The 16,458-nt window shown below is 38.0% G+C and overlaps 1 protein-coding gene across 2 annotated transcripts in view; it reads right to left on the bottom strand.

Annotated features, from left to right (window-relative positions):
• Positions 1 to 10,301, bottom strand: part of AkhR (Adipokinetic hormone receptor) — a 153,444-nt gene extending 143,143 nt beyond the window's left edge. For both annotated transcript variants that reach the window (XM_089735248.1, XM_028169565.2), the window contains exon 1: positions 10,143 to 10,301. The gene's annotated coding sequence lies outside the window, so the exon portion shown is untranslated. The remainder of the gene's footprint in view (positions 1 to 10,142) is intronic.
• Between the last annotated feature and the right edge of the window lie 6,157 nt (positions 10,302 to 16,458).

The following is a 16,458-nucleotide window of genomic DNA, read 5'->3' as shown; positions in this document are numbered from 1 at the left end:
GGGGGATCTCGCTTTCCTAAACTCACTTTGTGCCTAGTACAAACATTCTCAAATGATAGGCTGAACAACGTAATTTCTTTTGCAAATAAAAAAATCTATCGTCTTTATTTTAATAAAATCACTTGTTTCATTATGTAAATGTGTGTAGTTTCAAGACAACTACTGTGAAATTATTCTTGTTGGAATCTTATACCTTTAAACGAGCAATTCTTATATATTAATATATACCTATATAATCTTAATCTCGGAAACGGCTCCAACGATTTTCATAAAATTTAGTATACAGGGGATTTCGGGGGCGATAAATCGATTTAACTACGATTTATTTTCAGAAAATGTTGTTTTATTCGTGTTTTCAATAATCAACTCTTCCCGACATCTATTGGCGAATAATAATACTATTTTTCTTAATTGAGGGCAACTAACCGCTTTAAAGACACAACAAGATGGCGTTATCAAAAAATCATCATCTAGTTAATATTTAATGTGATACTAAACCATTTTGGTTTCGACTTCAAAGCTGCGGTGTCAAGTATGAGTCGGTTAATAAATACTGCGACGCACGATGAACTCCCGCTGCGACCAAAACTAATCCTAAAACATTTTTATTCGAATTTCTCTCCTAACAAATAACATTCATTTATCATTCACGCCTCTCTTTAAAAAGCAAACACTCTGTTTTTTGTTTCAAAAATTGAAAACGAAAGCTAAATACTATTTTCGATAAATCCGGAAAACGCCGACCAAAAAAAAATACATCCTTTGATCCTACAGTGATCTGAAAAACACACGCGTTAAACGTTTTTCAATGTAATTCGATTAGAATTTTGATGTATTTATTTTAGCAACAGGTAATTAGCTGGTAATTGCGATTTATATTTACTTTGGGCGGGTTAACGAATCAACTCCCCCTTTAGTATACGTTTGGTATTATCCGGATATTATCAAATTTCACTGCTAAAATTCGAAATCTCGCTCTCTTCTCTAACTAAATCATTCGTGACCAAATCGATAACATTTATATCGATTGAATCGATAAGACACCGGAGCCGAAATCCTTCAAAGTAGTACTTAAAGTTTTAAAGTAGCAAGTACCAACCAACTAACAATAGGTCCTTAAAGAGACTGTCATTAGATACTCTCACTTGTAACCCGCCTAGGCAATTAATTCAGCTTTAATTTTATTTTATTTATTTATTACACATCATGTAAGTCGTTTTGAAGTCGTCGTGATCTAAAGGATAAGACGTCCGGTGCATTCGTATATAGCGATGCACCGGTGTTCGAATCCCGCAGGCGGGTACCAATTTTACTAATGAAATACGTACTCAACAAATGTTCACGATTGACTTCCAAGGTGAAGGAATAACATCGTGTAATAAAAACCAAACCCGCAAAATTATAATTTGCGTAATCACTGGTGGTAGGACCTCTTGGGAGTCCGCACGGGTAGGTATCACCACCCCGCCTATTTCCGCCGTGAAGCAGTAATGCGTTTCGGTTCGAAGGGTGGGGTAGCCGTTGTAACTATACTGAAACCTTAGAACTTATATCTCGAGGTGGGTGGCGCATTTACGTTGTAGATGTCTATGGGCTCCAGTAACCACTTAACACCAGGTGGGCTGAGAGCTCGTCCATCCATCTAAGCAATAAAAAAAAAAATTGTAAAATGTATACTGACGGACTTAATCCCTAAAGCATTCTCTACCAGTCAACCAAAGGTAGTGCAGAGTGAGAATAGTGGTAGGTGAAATGAAATTTATATTAATTTATATTAAGTTACAAATACATACACAAAAAAGTATATATATATATATATATACAATCACATATATATCTCTATAATCAATCTACATATAAATCTAGCATTAATTCTTATAACGTTATTATTTATATTATAATTCTCTTACAGAGTTTTATAAGGCTAGAAGTGTTATTCATTAAAAATCAATTGAGCTAAACTCTATTAGTATATTTAGCAAACCGATAACAGAATCGGAATAAGACTGTAAGATGTCATACCGTACTTACAATTCCAGAATTTCGTTTAATTAAACTTAGAATCGCGACAGATTGGTTTAGTTAATGATTTGTTCGCGTCGCTTTGCCAGCAAAATCAAATATGTCGGTCAGCCGAGAATTCCACACGACAATTCGGCTTCAAGGACCATTTGTGCGACAATTCCGTTTGAATTCTGCATTTAATTTGTTTATTTAATCATACCCTGCATAATTATTAACATAAATTTAAACTACAGAAAATTATTGCTTATTTCGATACCGAATTCAAATAGAAATTCCTAATAATAGGGATTAAAGTATGAAATTGTTATTCTATTGTAATAGGTACTTCGAATTGACATAGAACCTTCATGGGTTGAGATTTTTGAGTGAAACTTTTTTCAAATGGTACCTACCTATGGGGTTCTTCTTTTAAAAAATGTGCAACATCCGATTATCGACTTTCAGTTGTTTTTTTATTCAGCTTTGACAAGAAAAATGGATACTTTGAAAATTCGAGTGATTTTTGAATACGAGTTCCGACGCGGAACTAACGCTGCAGAAACAGCTCGCAATATTAATGTTGCGTTTGGAAAGAGGATTGCTAATGAACGCAGTGGTGCGATTTTGGTTTAAGCGCTTTCGTGATGGAAATTTTGATTTTAAAAACGAACCACGGGGAATACTGCCCACACATGTGAATAACAATGAATTGAAAGAGATGGTTGAATCCGATCGGAGCCAAACTACCCAGGAATTAGCGATATGGTTTAACGTTACCTTACCTACAATATTGGCTCGTTTGTGTCAAATCAATAAAATAAAAAAATATGAAAAATGGATGCGTCATGATTTGAGTGATCTGCAGAAATAAACGCGTGTTGAAGCTTGTGTTACCTTGTTGAATCAATGCAGATATGAAGGAATATTGGATCGAATTGTGACATGTGCTGAAATGTGGATTCTTTACGATAATCGTAAGCGAAAAATGCAATGGCTGACCCCAGGTCAAGCGCCGCAACAGTGTCCTAAAGCAAAGCTTACCTATAGTAAGGTAATGGTAACTGTTTGGTGGTCTCAGCATGGTGTTATTTACTATAGCTTTCTGCGATCTGGTCAAGCAATTACGACAGATGTCTACTGTGCCGAACTCCGAACAATGATAACAAAACCTGCAGTGAAACAGCCCCGACTCATGAATCGATCTTCACCATTATTGCTCCATGATAACGCGAGTCCTCATACAGCACGAGAAAACGTTTTAACTCTACAGGAACTGCAATTAGAAACCATTCGTCACCCTCCGTATTCGCCAGACCTTGCTCCAACGGACTACCATTTTTTTCGTAATTTGGACCATTTTCTACGTCATAAAAAGTTTTCTTTTCAAGAGGCTGTACAAAATGCTTTCATGCAGTTTGTATCGCACCAGAGTTCCACCAGAGATCCACCAGAGTTCTATCACAAATGCATAAATGACCTTCCTATTAGATGGCAGCAATGTATAGATAATAATGGTAGGATTTTGATTAAATAAATATGTTAAAAGATGAAATGTATGAATGTAAAAAAAAATTAATTTCAATTTTTTAATACAAATCGGCAATTTCATAATTTAACCCCTAATATTACCGCAAATGATATGGTTGACTATAAATGTATTTTGTATTAAAAAACAAAATTTAGGTATAACAAAATACTACGAATCGTTCTTACAACTTACACAGTACAACAACATAAACAATTAACATTAGGCCTTTTTATTGCCTACCAAGATGCCTACTTTTTTTTTCCTACCTTGCTGAGAGCCTTGAAAGGCTATTTCAGCGTAACCTTAACTAGTAGGTGAGTTCACGGAGCGCAAACCTGACGACGTTGCTAACACGAACCCTAAGCAAGAGCCGCGCTTCGCAGAATCTACCACCGGATCGATCGGAAACGCGACCCACTGAGAAGTGTCTGAGGGTTAATTTACTCGTGGAGCTCTTCGTCGGAAGCGACGGGTTCGATGAGAACGATGACCGGTGCTTGAGGTACTTAAAAGCACCGTTAGCGGATCGGGAGGATCCGAAATGACGTGTTTGGGGCGACGTCGACTGCTTTCCATTCTGTCCGCAGGATCGGGAATGTAGTTACCGGCGGCCACGATGAGAGGGTTATCGTGTCGTGCCGCTTTATCGAAGTGGCTGGATGAGCAATATCATGGCCTACACGCAATTTAGCGCTTACCGGATTTATTACCGGAAATATGAAGTTCGAGTCTCCATTGTAATCGCAACAGAAATAAGTAGGACCCCTGGCCTCCTGACTCCTGTCTGGCTATCACTGCCACCAGAAACTTGTTTTAAATTGTCAAATTTTATACTCGCAAACTGTAGCTCGTTCAATAATTGGACCATTTTAATATCATTTCATAATTGCGCTGACGAAGCCTAAACAACTTACTAACTCCACGAAACACTTCCGTCCAACACTTCGGTGCGCCACGTCCGCATCCTAATGTGAGCTTTAAGCTAAATCGCTTTAAAAGCTCTTATGTAAACGGCGACGCGAAGATTAAACGATATCTCTGGCATTTCATGCTGCGTCTCATATATCGAAGTCAAATATTTCCGGAAGAATTTACGTAAAGGTGATTTTAGGATAATCAATTTTTAATTGAGATTAGATTTTTAATTACACATGTAAACGAATAAGCTATGTCATTAACAATGTCCATACAGGACACTCTCTCAAGAATAATAGCTCTTAATCCTTAGAAGCATTAGCAAAAAAATGAGAAATGGACTATGAAAATTAATAAGCCTTTTGTAGTTCTGACCAACGTGAGGCAATCGATAAGTAATAGATAAGACGTGGGTTCGGTCCATCCTAAGCTTAATCCAGACACTCATAACGAGTTTTTTTAAGATGGCCTCGCCTCCTCATTTTTTTGCAGACTGACTGTTACCTAACTTGGTTCTTATTATTGTTATTATAAAACAATGACAATAAAAAGGCGAGATTAAACCGTTAAAATATGTAGTTATGATCACATCCGAATTATTTTTGACAAAATAATACAACTAAATGTGTAGACACCTTTAAATTCCCCGGCAAAGGTTTGTCGTAAATGATATCGTGCAAATTCTGCGTTTGATGTCTGAAACCGAAGGTTCAGGGATATTTGAACAGGAAAATTAATAAGATAACGTTGTAAACGCGATTTATGTTGACTGATTTTTTTTTTTTTTGACTTAACGATTCTGTTTTATTACCAGCGATTGGTATTTACTTTTCAATAATGGTATAATTTTCTTTAAACTCAGGAAAATAAAACGGGATTCTGTCGGGAAGTTATTCGTTAAATAGGAGCACAAAATTTCACATAATAAATAAAGCCGTTAACGCAAAACCTGCTGTGGGCCTAACCGATAATTATTGTGTATGCATGTTTATACATATTTATATTGCAATAATAAATTTTGATGTTAAAACCCGTCTATCCTTAGTTTCACGCGTAGATAACAAATGGTTTTGTGAACATTATTTTTACGCGTATTGTTTTTCCCAACGAAACAGTGTAAAAGTAAATTCAAACCTCATTAACTCCACACTAAATATGCTAAGCTTCGGCCACTTTTGCGCTGACAGAATCAAATATGCATCTTCTATGGCTTGATTGGCGATTATTGTAACGATAACTAGATTTTTTTTGTTACATACACGTCATATTGAAATGGTGTATGGGTCACATCCTTACGGATCCGTCAGACCCAAATACCCTTTGCATTAGACGTCTTCAGCTCTAACACTAGAAGCAGGCTTAGGGACCCCGGTAACCGTACTCGTCGAACTCGACAAAGAGGTCGCGTTCAACCTAACCCTCGCTGAGTTTCTCGCCGGATCTTCTCAGTTGGTCGCGATTCCAATCCGGTAGTAGATTCATTCGCGAAGCAGTTGCTCTTGAGTTTTTAAGTTTCCTTCGGCGGCGCTTGGGCAGCTGTTAGCAAATCCCACCCCTCCTGGCTGAGCCTTTGCTCGCCCACCTGTCCTGGTGAAACTGGAAAGGCTTCCGGGCCACAAGTAATCTCTCAAACATAAAAATGTATATAGGTATATAGGGAGGCTTCACTTCACTTGACAAGACGTTCTTTCCCTGACTATTCACTGGTAGACTTAGCGGCTATTCCAAGTACGCGCAGACTACGCCTTCAATTAGGACAGTAAAACCCATGTTTGATTCAAGTTAACGAATAAATCTCGTGTTAATTATTTAAAAAAACTGTAAGCAGCATATTCGAATTTAAATATTAATTATGAATTTCAAAATGAGATAAAATACTAAAATTTTCTGAATACATTATTATATTTTTAATCCCATTTAAGAGTCAGAAAAGAAGAATCATACCAACATTTTAAGCCACATTGTCGAGCAAAAACCTCAGAGCTCGTGGCAAAAAGGTTAAGGGAACAAATTCACATTATTTGAGAGCACATTAAGGTATATTAAATATTTGACTTTAGACTATATAATTTAAAATGCGGTTGAGAGAAATAAAAAACAATTTAGAATTTGTTTTTTTTTTAATGTTTTTATTGTTACTCGCTGGGGTTCGGTATAAATAAAATTCTACCGAATTACAAGTTAACACTGTATTCAACACTGAGAACACTTAAAACACTACAAAAACACTTTAAAATTCTCAATTCGCTTCTTCCGCTTCGCTTCAGGTGATCCGTTCGCTGTTTCGCTTCGAGTAGTTCCGATTGCTAGCTGACTGCGTGCCATCTCTGCAATGCTTTTATAGTCGAGACGAAATCCCTAGAATCGTCGAGAATATTCCACAAAATTCTAGTAATAAGTGTTTCTGCTATCTGACAATAGATGTCGTAGTACCTCTCGAGCGTTCTAGATACTACTAGATCCTTCGCTATTCGTTCGACTATTCGGCGATAGATGGCGTTACTCTTACCGGCGTAACATTATTATTATTTCGTAGTCTTCATTTTACATTAACCTTTCCAATCATTACCGTTGTTATTTATTGGCTGGTCAAAAAAAAACTAAATAAGTACGTTCAGGTGTGACGATCACTAAAATAACAAGGAATAGTGTAAATATTCGACAATTATTTCTGAATCAAGCATAAAAATACCAAAACAACACACAAATATAAATTGTAATATCATAAAAGTCAAAGTTTGTATGTTCGGGATATTAATTACTCGATAACGCAGAAAATATACCGATATCGGATTAAGTTTTATTTTTTTGCTTAGATTGGATGACGAACTCACGGCTAACCTGGCGTTAAATGGTAACCGAAGCCTATAGACATCTACAACGTAAAAGCCGCCACCCATCTCGAGACATAAGTCCTAAGGTCTCAGTATAGTTACAACGGCTGCCCCGCCCTTCAAGCCGAAACGCATTACCGCTTCACGGCTGAAATGGGCGGGGCGGTGGTACCCAATACCGTCTTTACCATAAGGGCACACGGGGCCCGTGCCCAGGGCCCCCATTCTCAGGGGGACCCTAAGGACCGACAATTTCTCTCACACATTTATTCTCAAAACATTTTTGTCGGGCACATTAAACTTTTTTCACAAATCAATAATCTTATCAGAAGGTATTTTCAAGGCATATACTACGCGATTATATCGATAACTGCGCCTATTCCTACTGTACTAATTAATAATATTTTCGAACGCATCCTACCTAATTTGGTAAGTACCTACACCATCTAGCGATCACGATAACAGTTTCCGTTATTGTAATCGTAACCAAAAAACCAGCAGCATTCTAATATCATTAATGAAATATTATATCATACCGTATTTGTTTACCTATAATAAATGGTCATACTCAGTAAAAAAAATAATTTTTTACTTGCCTAAAGGGCCTCAAATTCTTGTGTGCCCAAGGGCCCCAGCCTAATTTCAGACGTCCCTGGTGGTACCTATAACTTGAATTATCTTACGACACCTTTCATCAGGGTAAGCGACATGACCCGGGTAACATGACACGTCTGTTGCGTAATACGACAATGCGTTTAATTAGTCCTGATTATACATAGTGGTGGGTTTACATAAAGACTGGTAGTTTATTAACCAGACTAGCGACCCGCCCTCGCTTCGCTTAGGGAACTTTAATTTAATATTGATAACAGTATTTCTCCACTATTTAATGGATGTTATTATACATAGAAACCTTCCTCTTCAATCACTCTATGTATTAAAAAAAACCGCATCAAAATCCGTTGCGTAGTTTTAAAGATTTAAGCATACATAGGGTTATAGGGACAGAGAAAGCGACTTTGTTTTGTACTATGTACTGGTATTAAGATAAAGTACTCTTTACATCGGGTTAAATCGTATAGTGATTTTAAATTGTAGGTAAACGGTACGTATCTATACTTATTTATTGTATGTATGTATTTTCTTTAATAATAGATTGTTAATAGTACACTGCGACATACCTGCTGAGTCTTTATCTTTTTCAGAATTTCTATTAATAAAACGGTTATGTGGAAAAAATCGCTTAAAAGGATAAGACCGCTTACTGTACAAATATATCTGCTTGTTGACTGTTTTTTTTTTTAAATGTTAATTGTGTTTTCGTGTGCAATATAGTATTATAATCTCTCCCTAAATGAAACAGGCTTTATGCTTGTAAGTAGTTTTGATACGGTGCAAATCCAAGATATTTGTTTTGCTTATAATTTTCGTGAATACGGTAGGCGGCGGTTTGGCCGGTAGGCAGCGGCTTGGTTCTGCTCCTGGCATTGCTGAAGTCCATGGGCGGCGGTAACTAATCACCATCAGGTGGGCCGTATGCTCGTCTGCCTACAAGGGCAATAAAAAAAAAGAAAAATTGCATTCACGGTCCCCCTTTTCTTCCCTTCCTAATCGTTGGTAGCTCTAAAGGGCTATCCCAGCTTCCCGCGGACTGATAGGTGAGCTCACGGGCTCAACCTGAAAGAATTGCTAACACTAGCCCTAGCAAGAGCAGTGCTTGACTAACTCTACTATCGGATCGGAATCACGACTGAGAATATCCGGCGTTCCACCGTCTAGCCTACCTTTAGAATAACAGAGCCCATGGTCATCACACACCATACCTTCATCCGTTTAGATACACGAAGTTGACGTTTCAATAGTGTTGCAACCAAACCATTATTTAGTTAGTGTGATTTAGCAGAATATTTAATGACTTTTCGTATTTTCGTTGCATTCATTAATTGTGTTTTACTTTCGCGTCTATGTATTTACATTATACACATTATTATGTCAGTTGCACATTACACACACACACAGAGTATTTATTTGTGTTGCTTGTAACGATGGTAATTAATTAAAATCAATAAATACCTATTTGGAACGCCGTTTTAAGGTTATTTTTTTTAAATCTGTTTGGATTTCAGTTTTATTATTGACCAATGATTGAAACGCAGTTTAAATTATGAATTAGGGTTAAAATACGTACATTTTTTTATTAATGTCGTAATTTTGTAATAATAATAATTGCGTTTATTTACTCCACAATACAAATACAAATAAATTTTCCATTAACATGACATAATATTTTATTATTTACCGATGTTTTCAGGTATTATTTTAAATGTTTCATTATAATCGCATCTCCGACCCGAATATCTTGGGAGGAAATACCGAGAAAATTTAATGAGAATGTTGTTTGTTCCTAAAATTGCATACTCTGTGGGTTTTTTTATAAGAAAAAATCGACAACGAAACGATTTTTGTATAAACAGACATAATAATGAATAAACTAATTGAACTGACAAATATTGATCAGTGGAACTGACAATAGGATCATAATAAATTCCATCGAAGTAAATATTTTTTTAACTTTCAACATATTGTTATCTGTGATCGTCTCATGTGCTACCAATAACAAAGGTCATAATCGTTTTATTACGTATTATTACGTCCAAATATATAAAAAAAAATACATACATAATTTTAAAACTTCAAATAAATCTCGTCACATTCGAATCTTATTTCTAATCGAATTATATCAATGTATATATCTCAAATTTTATTTTACAACCACACAAACAGTTTTTAAAGTTCAATTTGAATGCTTTTTACGTCTAAATATCTTTTGCTTATATAAATAAAAAAATAAAAAAACTTACATGCCAAACTTTTTTCTCGCATCCAAAAACACAGCGCACAGACACACAAACACAGATAATACACTCGGCAAACGGTTCCCTCGTTTTCGGTATTGGCACAGGGTGCGTTTGTGTGGGGAGCGCGCGCGATTGCTACTGGCGCGTAGCGGCGGGCGGCCCGCCTAGATGATATCTCTGTAAGTGGCAATGGCCTGTGGTGCGAGATGTGAACTTATTATGATTTTGTCGGTTCTTCTTTTTATGCATGTTTCTCGATATTGTGGTCTTAACAATTAAAACCAAACGGATTCAGGGAGAGCCGTGACTAAGCTTCATCAACTAAATATAATTATAACAGTGTAAGAATAAAGGTCTAAAGTCCGTAGCAACCGTCTTTGTATTTTTTTTTATTATTTCTTTAATAAAACAATACAGTGGAGTATCATCCATCGGAGCTGTGCTAGCCCACAGGCACAGCGCACTGAGTTTCTCGCCGGATCTTCTCGGTCGGTCACGATGGTAGATTCTGCGAAGCACTGCTCTTGCTAGGGCTACTGTTAGAAAATCTCTCAAGCTGAGCCCGTGAGTCCACCTACCCCTCCGGGCATAGCTGGATTAGCCCTTTAGGATGCCAGCGTATAGTTAAGGAAAAAAAGTAGCTGCAAAACTGAACTCTAACGGTACACGAACCTTGTCCTTCGGGGACTGGCACGTCAAGCATCAATAGTTTCATAGCATCGTGCTTCCAATTTGATGACAGGAACCGAATTAACAGATCAAGATAGCATTTAATAAGAGATGTAACTTATAAATTATATTTTGAAGTCGTCGTGGTCTAAAGGATAAGATGTCCGGTGCATTCGTAGCGATGCAACGGTGTTCGAATCCCGCAGGCGGGTACCAATTTTTCTAATGAAATACGTAGGTACTTAACAATTGTTCACGATTGACTTCCACGGTGAAGGAATAACATCGTGTAATAAAAATCAAAACCCGCAAAATTATCATTTGCGTAATTACTGGTGGTAGGACCTATTGTGAGTTCGCGCGGGTGGGTACCACCGCCCCGCCTATTTCTGCCGTGAAGCAGTAATGCGTTTCGGTTTGAAGGGTGGGGCAGCCGTTGTAACTATACTGAGACCTTAGAACTTCTATCTCAAGGTGTGTGGCGCATTTACGTTGTAGGTGTCTATGGGTTCCAGTAACCACTTAATACCAGGTGGGCTGTGAGCTCGTCCACACATCTAGGCAATAAACAAGGTGCCGATTTTTAAGGCTAAGCTATTTTGAAATGATTGACCTCCACTATTGTATTAAAGTTGCTACCTCTTGTGAATTGTTGGGTCCGGTCCTTTGCGTCCCCCAGGGCAGCCTGTTGTCGTCAATTGCTTTACTTGTTAAGCAGTCGATAAACATGTCTACTTTAATGATGGGACATGCAAAGCTGTCTATGACTTTCCCATGCCTTTATGTGTCATCAATAGTTTGATACCAAAAAGTTTACATTGGAAAGTTTCATTATGGGTCTGTAATCATAATAACTAGTTATGTTGCTAAAAATAATTTACTTAATTTTTTGTTTGCTAATCATCATCGATCTGTTTTGAGAATGATGACAGAGAAGCTTTAGTACTAGGAAAATAAAGGAGATAAGTTCGTTCCAAAACCGAATTATACTTGGGCCCCCGAAACTGTTATCTACACAGTTTTTAACATTATTTTTAAATGAATGTTAAGGATTCATAAAAAATTAACAAAATAGAGTTAAACTCATTAAAAATCACTACATAGTATAAAACAAAGTCGCTTTCTCTGTCCCTACATCCCTATTTATGCTTAAATCTTTAAAACTATACAACGGATTTTGTTGCGTTTTTTTTTAATAGATAAAGTGATTGAAGAGGAAGGTTTATATGTATAATAACATCCATTAAATAGTGGAGAAATCAATAATAAATTACAGTTTCCGAAGCGAAGCGATGGCGGTTCGCTAGTACCATATAAATTAAATATAATATATCAATAAAACAAATTGTAAGATTGAAATATTTCTATACAATATTTAATGCGTAGTAATTCCAATTCTAGAGTAGGTATGTCTTATATTTACATCGTCCGAAAAGGTCAGTACAATGACAAGTTCGTAGTCTATTTGATTCGTTAAATTACTGTGTGCTTGTTGTGTAAACTCAAAAATAAGGTATTGCTTTTTAATATCACCGCCCACCTAGCATATACGAGCAGCACAGATAAAAGTCATGTATAAATATAGATATTAAATATACACATATAGATATTAAACACCCAGCAAAGAGCAAAACAAATCTGTTCATCACACGAATGTTGGCCTGATGCGGAATTAAACCCAAAAGAAAACATAAATATAATAAGTTGTGCTGCTTACTCTACGTTGTTGTCAGGAAGACGATCGTATTCACATCTTAACAGATTTAGTTTATTACTTTTTTTTATTTCTGTAACGATTGATGTTGATGGGCGCTTAACCTATAACGTGACAGATAAGAAAGAGACTTGTTGTTTTTGAGTCGATGATAACCCCAACCCGTCCAGGCCATTGGAACTGATAAAAGTGGTTGGCCATGTTCAAAGTTGACCATCTCGAAAATGACTAATTCCGGACACCTCGTCGCCTAGCACACGATTTAGGTCGATCAAAAGTGCTTCTTAATAACTTATTAACTGCTTCTCGAGTTGCTACTTTTTTTTTTATTGCTTAGATGGTTGGAGGAGCTCATAGGCCACCTGCTGTTAAGTGGTTACTGGAGCCCATAGACATCTACAGCGTAAATGCGCAACCACCTTGAGATATAAGTTCTAAGGTCTCAAGTATAGTTACCACGGCTGCCCCACCCTTCAAACCGAAACGCATTACTGCTTCACGGCAGAAATAGGCAGGGTGGTGGTACCTACCCGCGCAGACTCACAAGAGTTCCTACCACCAGTACGTGGTACGTGATATTTATTGTTTTGTATTGCGAAAAATATATGGATGCACTCGTTTTAGAACCGAATTTAATGAGTAATGAACGAAATTCGGCGTCGGTTCATTCTGTACCTTTACTAAACGTACGAAATATGATGGATAAACATCACAAGGAAGATGTCGCCTTTAAGGCATGACGAAGTTTCAATCTACAGCGGCTATATACTCTTCAAAGAGAAAAGCCTGACTGACAACGACGCCATGCAAAGTCCATTCATACTACAGCCTACTATGTGTTTTCATAATACCACAACCCACCTTCAAAGAGACTGCGATCTCGCAAAGTCTCGGTCTTGGATTTGACTAAAATACCCTGTAACCTTTCACCTAGAATTAAAAAAAATCTGAATGTGAAAGAAACGGTGCGGGAAAACGCCTATAATAAAAAATGGCGGTAACACTAATCATTTCTGTCACGATGCTTGAGCAATAATGACGGGGCTTTTTGCGAACACATTGATTTTCGTCACCGTCCTGTCAAGAATTCTATTCTAACTATCGAGATAACCGTTATTGCGATGTGATTAACTACTCAACGTACCAAGCTAGATGGTAGGAATGAAGTTTTGGTCAACAACCATTGAGAGGCTAAAAAATCGGTTGTCTGTAAAATCTGTTGAACGTGACAACGTCACAAGAAAATGCTGATGGAATGGTTTCATTTTTCAATTATCGCAATTATCGTTGCTATAAACAATTGACACCACATTCACTTTTCACTGAACTTCATACTTGACGAAAACATGTAAATGTATTATTGTATAGCAGCTGTCCACGCGGATGCATCGCTCACTCAAGTAGGAGAGAGACAGATGTCGAACGCTGCCGAACGCGGAGGCCGATTGTGCCTCTTTGTCGCTCGTTGCGCGCTCTCGCTTGCACTTCAAGCCTTAAATGGAACGCCTCAGAGCGAGGTAACGCCGCATGAGTCATGTTTTTTCGTGCGTGCAGCCGGCCCCATCGAATTATAAGACGTTGTCACGTCAAAAATACCATTCTTGCAAATTGACTGCAACATAAAGCTCACCTAGAGCGAAACGGAACGTGCCCACGCGTACAGCATGCGACTTGCGCAATCAGAGCACCCCGGAAACGCGAAATCAGCTTGCTTAAAACTTATCTTTCTTTAGTGAACTAAGAGAGCTACTTAAATAAGTTTGAACCTCCCGTTATATTGAGATTTAAACGCGTAACTGTTGCACTGCTTGACCTTGACATAAATATGTTTACATTGTAATGGAGGAATCAGTAACTAATAATTAATATTATTTAGATTATTTACCTAATAGAAATAGGATACAGTTTTTTTTTTGTTGTTTTTTTTAACTTTCTCAGTTGACTGTGCTGTGTGAAGTAACAGAGCATACAACCCCTCTAGCATTAAGCAGTTGTCGGATACTATGGACATTAGATCGCGTATGCCGCTGTGGGTTGACAGTTAGCACCAGGTTCATTATACCATACGTTTCTTTTTTATTGCTTAGATGGGTGGACGAGCTCACAGACCATCTGGTGCTAAGTGGTTACTGGAGCCCATAGACATCCACAACGTAAGTGCGCCACTCACTTTGAGATATAAGTTCTAAGGTCTCAAGTATAGTTACAACGGCTGTCCCACCCTTCAAACCGAAACGCATTACTTCTTCACGGCAGAAATAGGCAGGGTGGTGGTACCCACCCGCGCGAACTCACAAGAGTTCCTACCACCAGTAATTACGCAAATTATAATTTGGCGTGTTTCATTTTTATTACACGATGTTAGTCCTTCACCGTGGAAGTCAATCGTGAACATTTGTTGAGTACGTGTTTCATTAGAAAAATTGGTACCCGCCTGAGATTCGAACACCGGTGCTTCGCTCAACACAAATGCATCAGACGTCTTATTCGTTAGGCCACGAATCAGGTGGTTGAACAGCCTCACGGCCCACCAGGTGTTAAGAGATTAACAAAGTCTTTTGACATTTACGTGTTTGCATCATGAGGTTGAAGCGTCAATTGTATTGTTTGATGATTGTCACTCTTTTCAAGCCGGAAGTTGTGGCTGCTTCTAGTCGATAAAACTCGTTTTTCAGCACCAATTACCCACACTGCCCTGCTGTGACGATTTGGCGCTGTTCATACCCACCACACTTCGGTCTCGCACAAGATTATCGCCAGACTACTTTTTTTTTTATTGCCTTTGTGGGCAAACGAGCATACGGCCCACCTGATGGTCAGTGGTCACCTTCGCTAATGGACGTCAGCAATGCCAGGGGCAAAGCCAAGCCGCTGCCTACCATAAAGAGCTCTCTGCAAGCCTCGTTTGAAGAAGGACATGTCATAGCACATATACATAAATCAATAGACATGTCTTTTTATTTCTAGATAGATTCGGTAAGAAATAGATGTGATTAATGGTCTTTAATATTTAATGGTGGGTGAACGAGCTGTATCCCACCTCGTGTCAACTGGTTTCTGGAGCCCGTGGACATCAGCAATGTAAATATGTCACTCAGCTTGAGACACGAGTTCTAAATCTCAGTTCTGTAGTACTTCTAGCAGAGTATGTACTCTAGCAAGCCACCCCTCCACCTGGCATGTCATCACAGCATAATCATTTAGACTCGCACATCCCCGCCGTTCATCGAAGGTAAAATTTCAAAATTAACACAAGCATCTCAAATGTATTACATGAAGTTCCAACCCACTATGCAAAGACGTATGGAAATACACAGATCACGTCATTTCGATCCTCCCGATCCACTAACGGTGCTTTTATGTACGGTACATAAAAGCACCTTATGTACCTCAAGCACCGGTCATCACATCACATCAAGACAGCCCACTGAGTTTCTCACCGGATCTTCTCAGTTGTTCGCGTTTCCGATCCGGTGGTAGATTCTGCGAAGCACTGCTCTTGCTAGGGTTAATGTTAGCAACGTCGTCAGATTTGAGCCCGGTGAGCTGACCTAATTGTTAGGATGCGCTGGCATAGCCTCTCAAGGCTATCAGCATAGGTAGGGAAAAAAAGATAAACACACTCTACGTCAATTTTTACATATTACACTTAAAACTCGACAGTGAATTTGATTGCGAGAAGCCATAGTAATGGCGTCTTAGTTATAACTCGGCGATATGATGGTTTCATTAACAGATAATCTTACCTATGATGGATAATTTGGCTTGGTTTTGTATTGATAATTTGGTGGGTTAATTTGTATAGGGGACATATTGAAAACGTGTCCACCTGTAAACAGAATTGTTGTTGGAAGACTCGCCAGAAGAAGACTAGCAACTAAAATGATATGAGCATAGTTAAGTGTGCTAGGTTGAAAAGTATAAAATTTTTCGTGA

This window comes from Bombyx mandarina, chromosome 19 (genome assembly GCF_030267445.1).
Source record: "Bombyx mandarina strain Sakado chromosome 19, ASM3026744v2".
NCBI lineage: Eukaryota > Metazoa > Arthropoda > Insecta > Lepidoptera > Bombycidae > Bombyx > Bombyx mandarina.
Note: the sequence above shows the minus strand (reverse complement) of the source record. Positions and strands in the feature narration are given on the sequence as shown.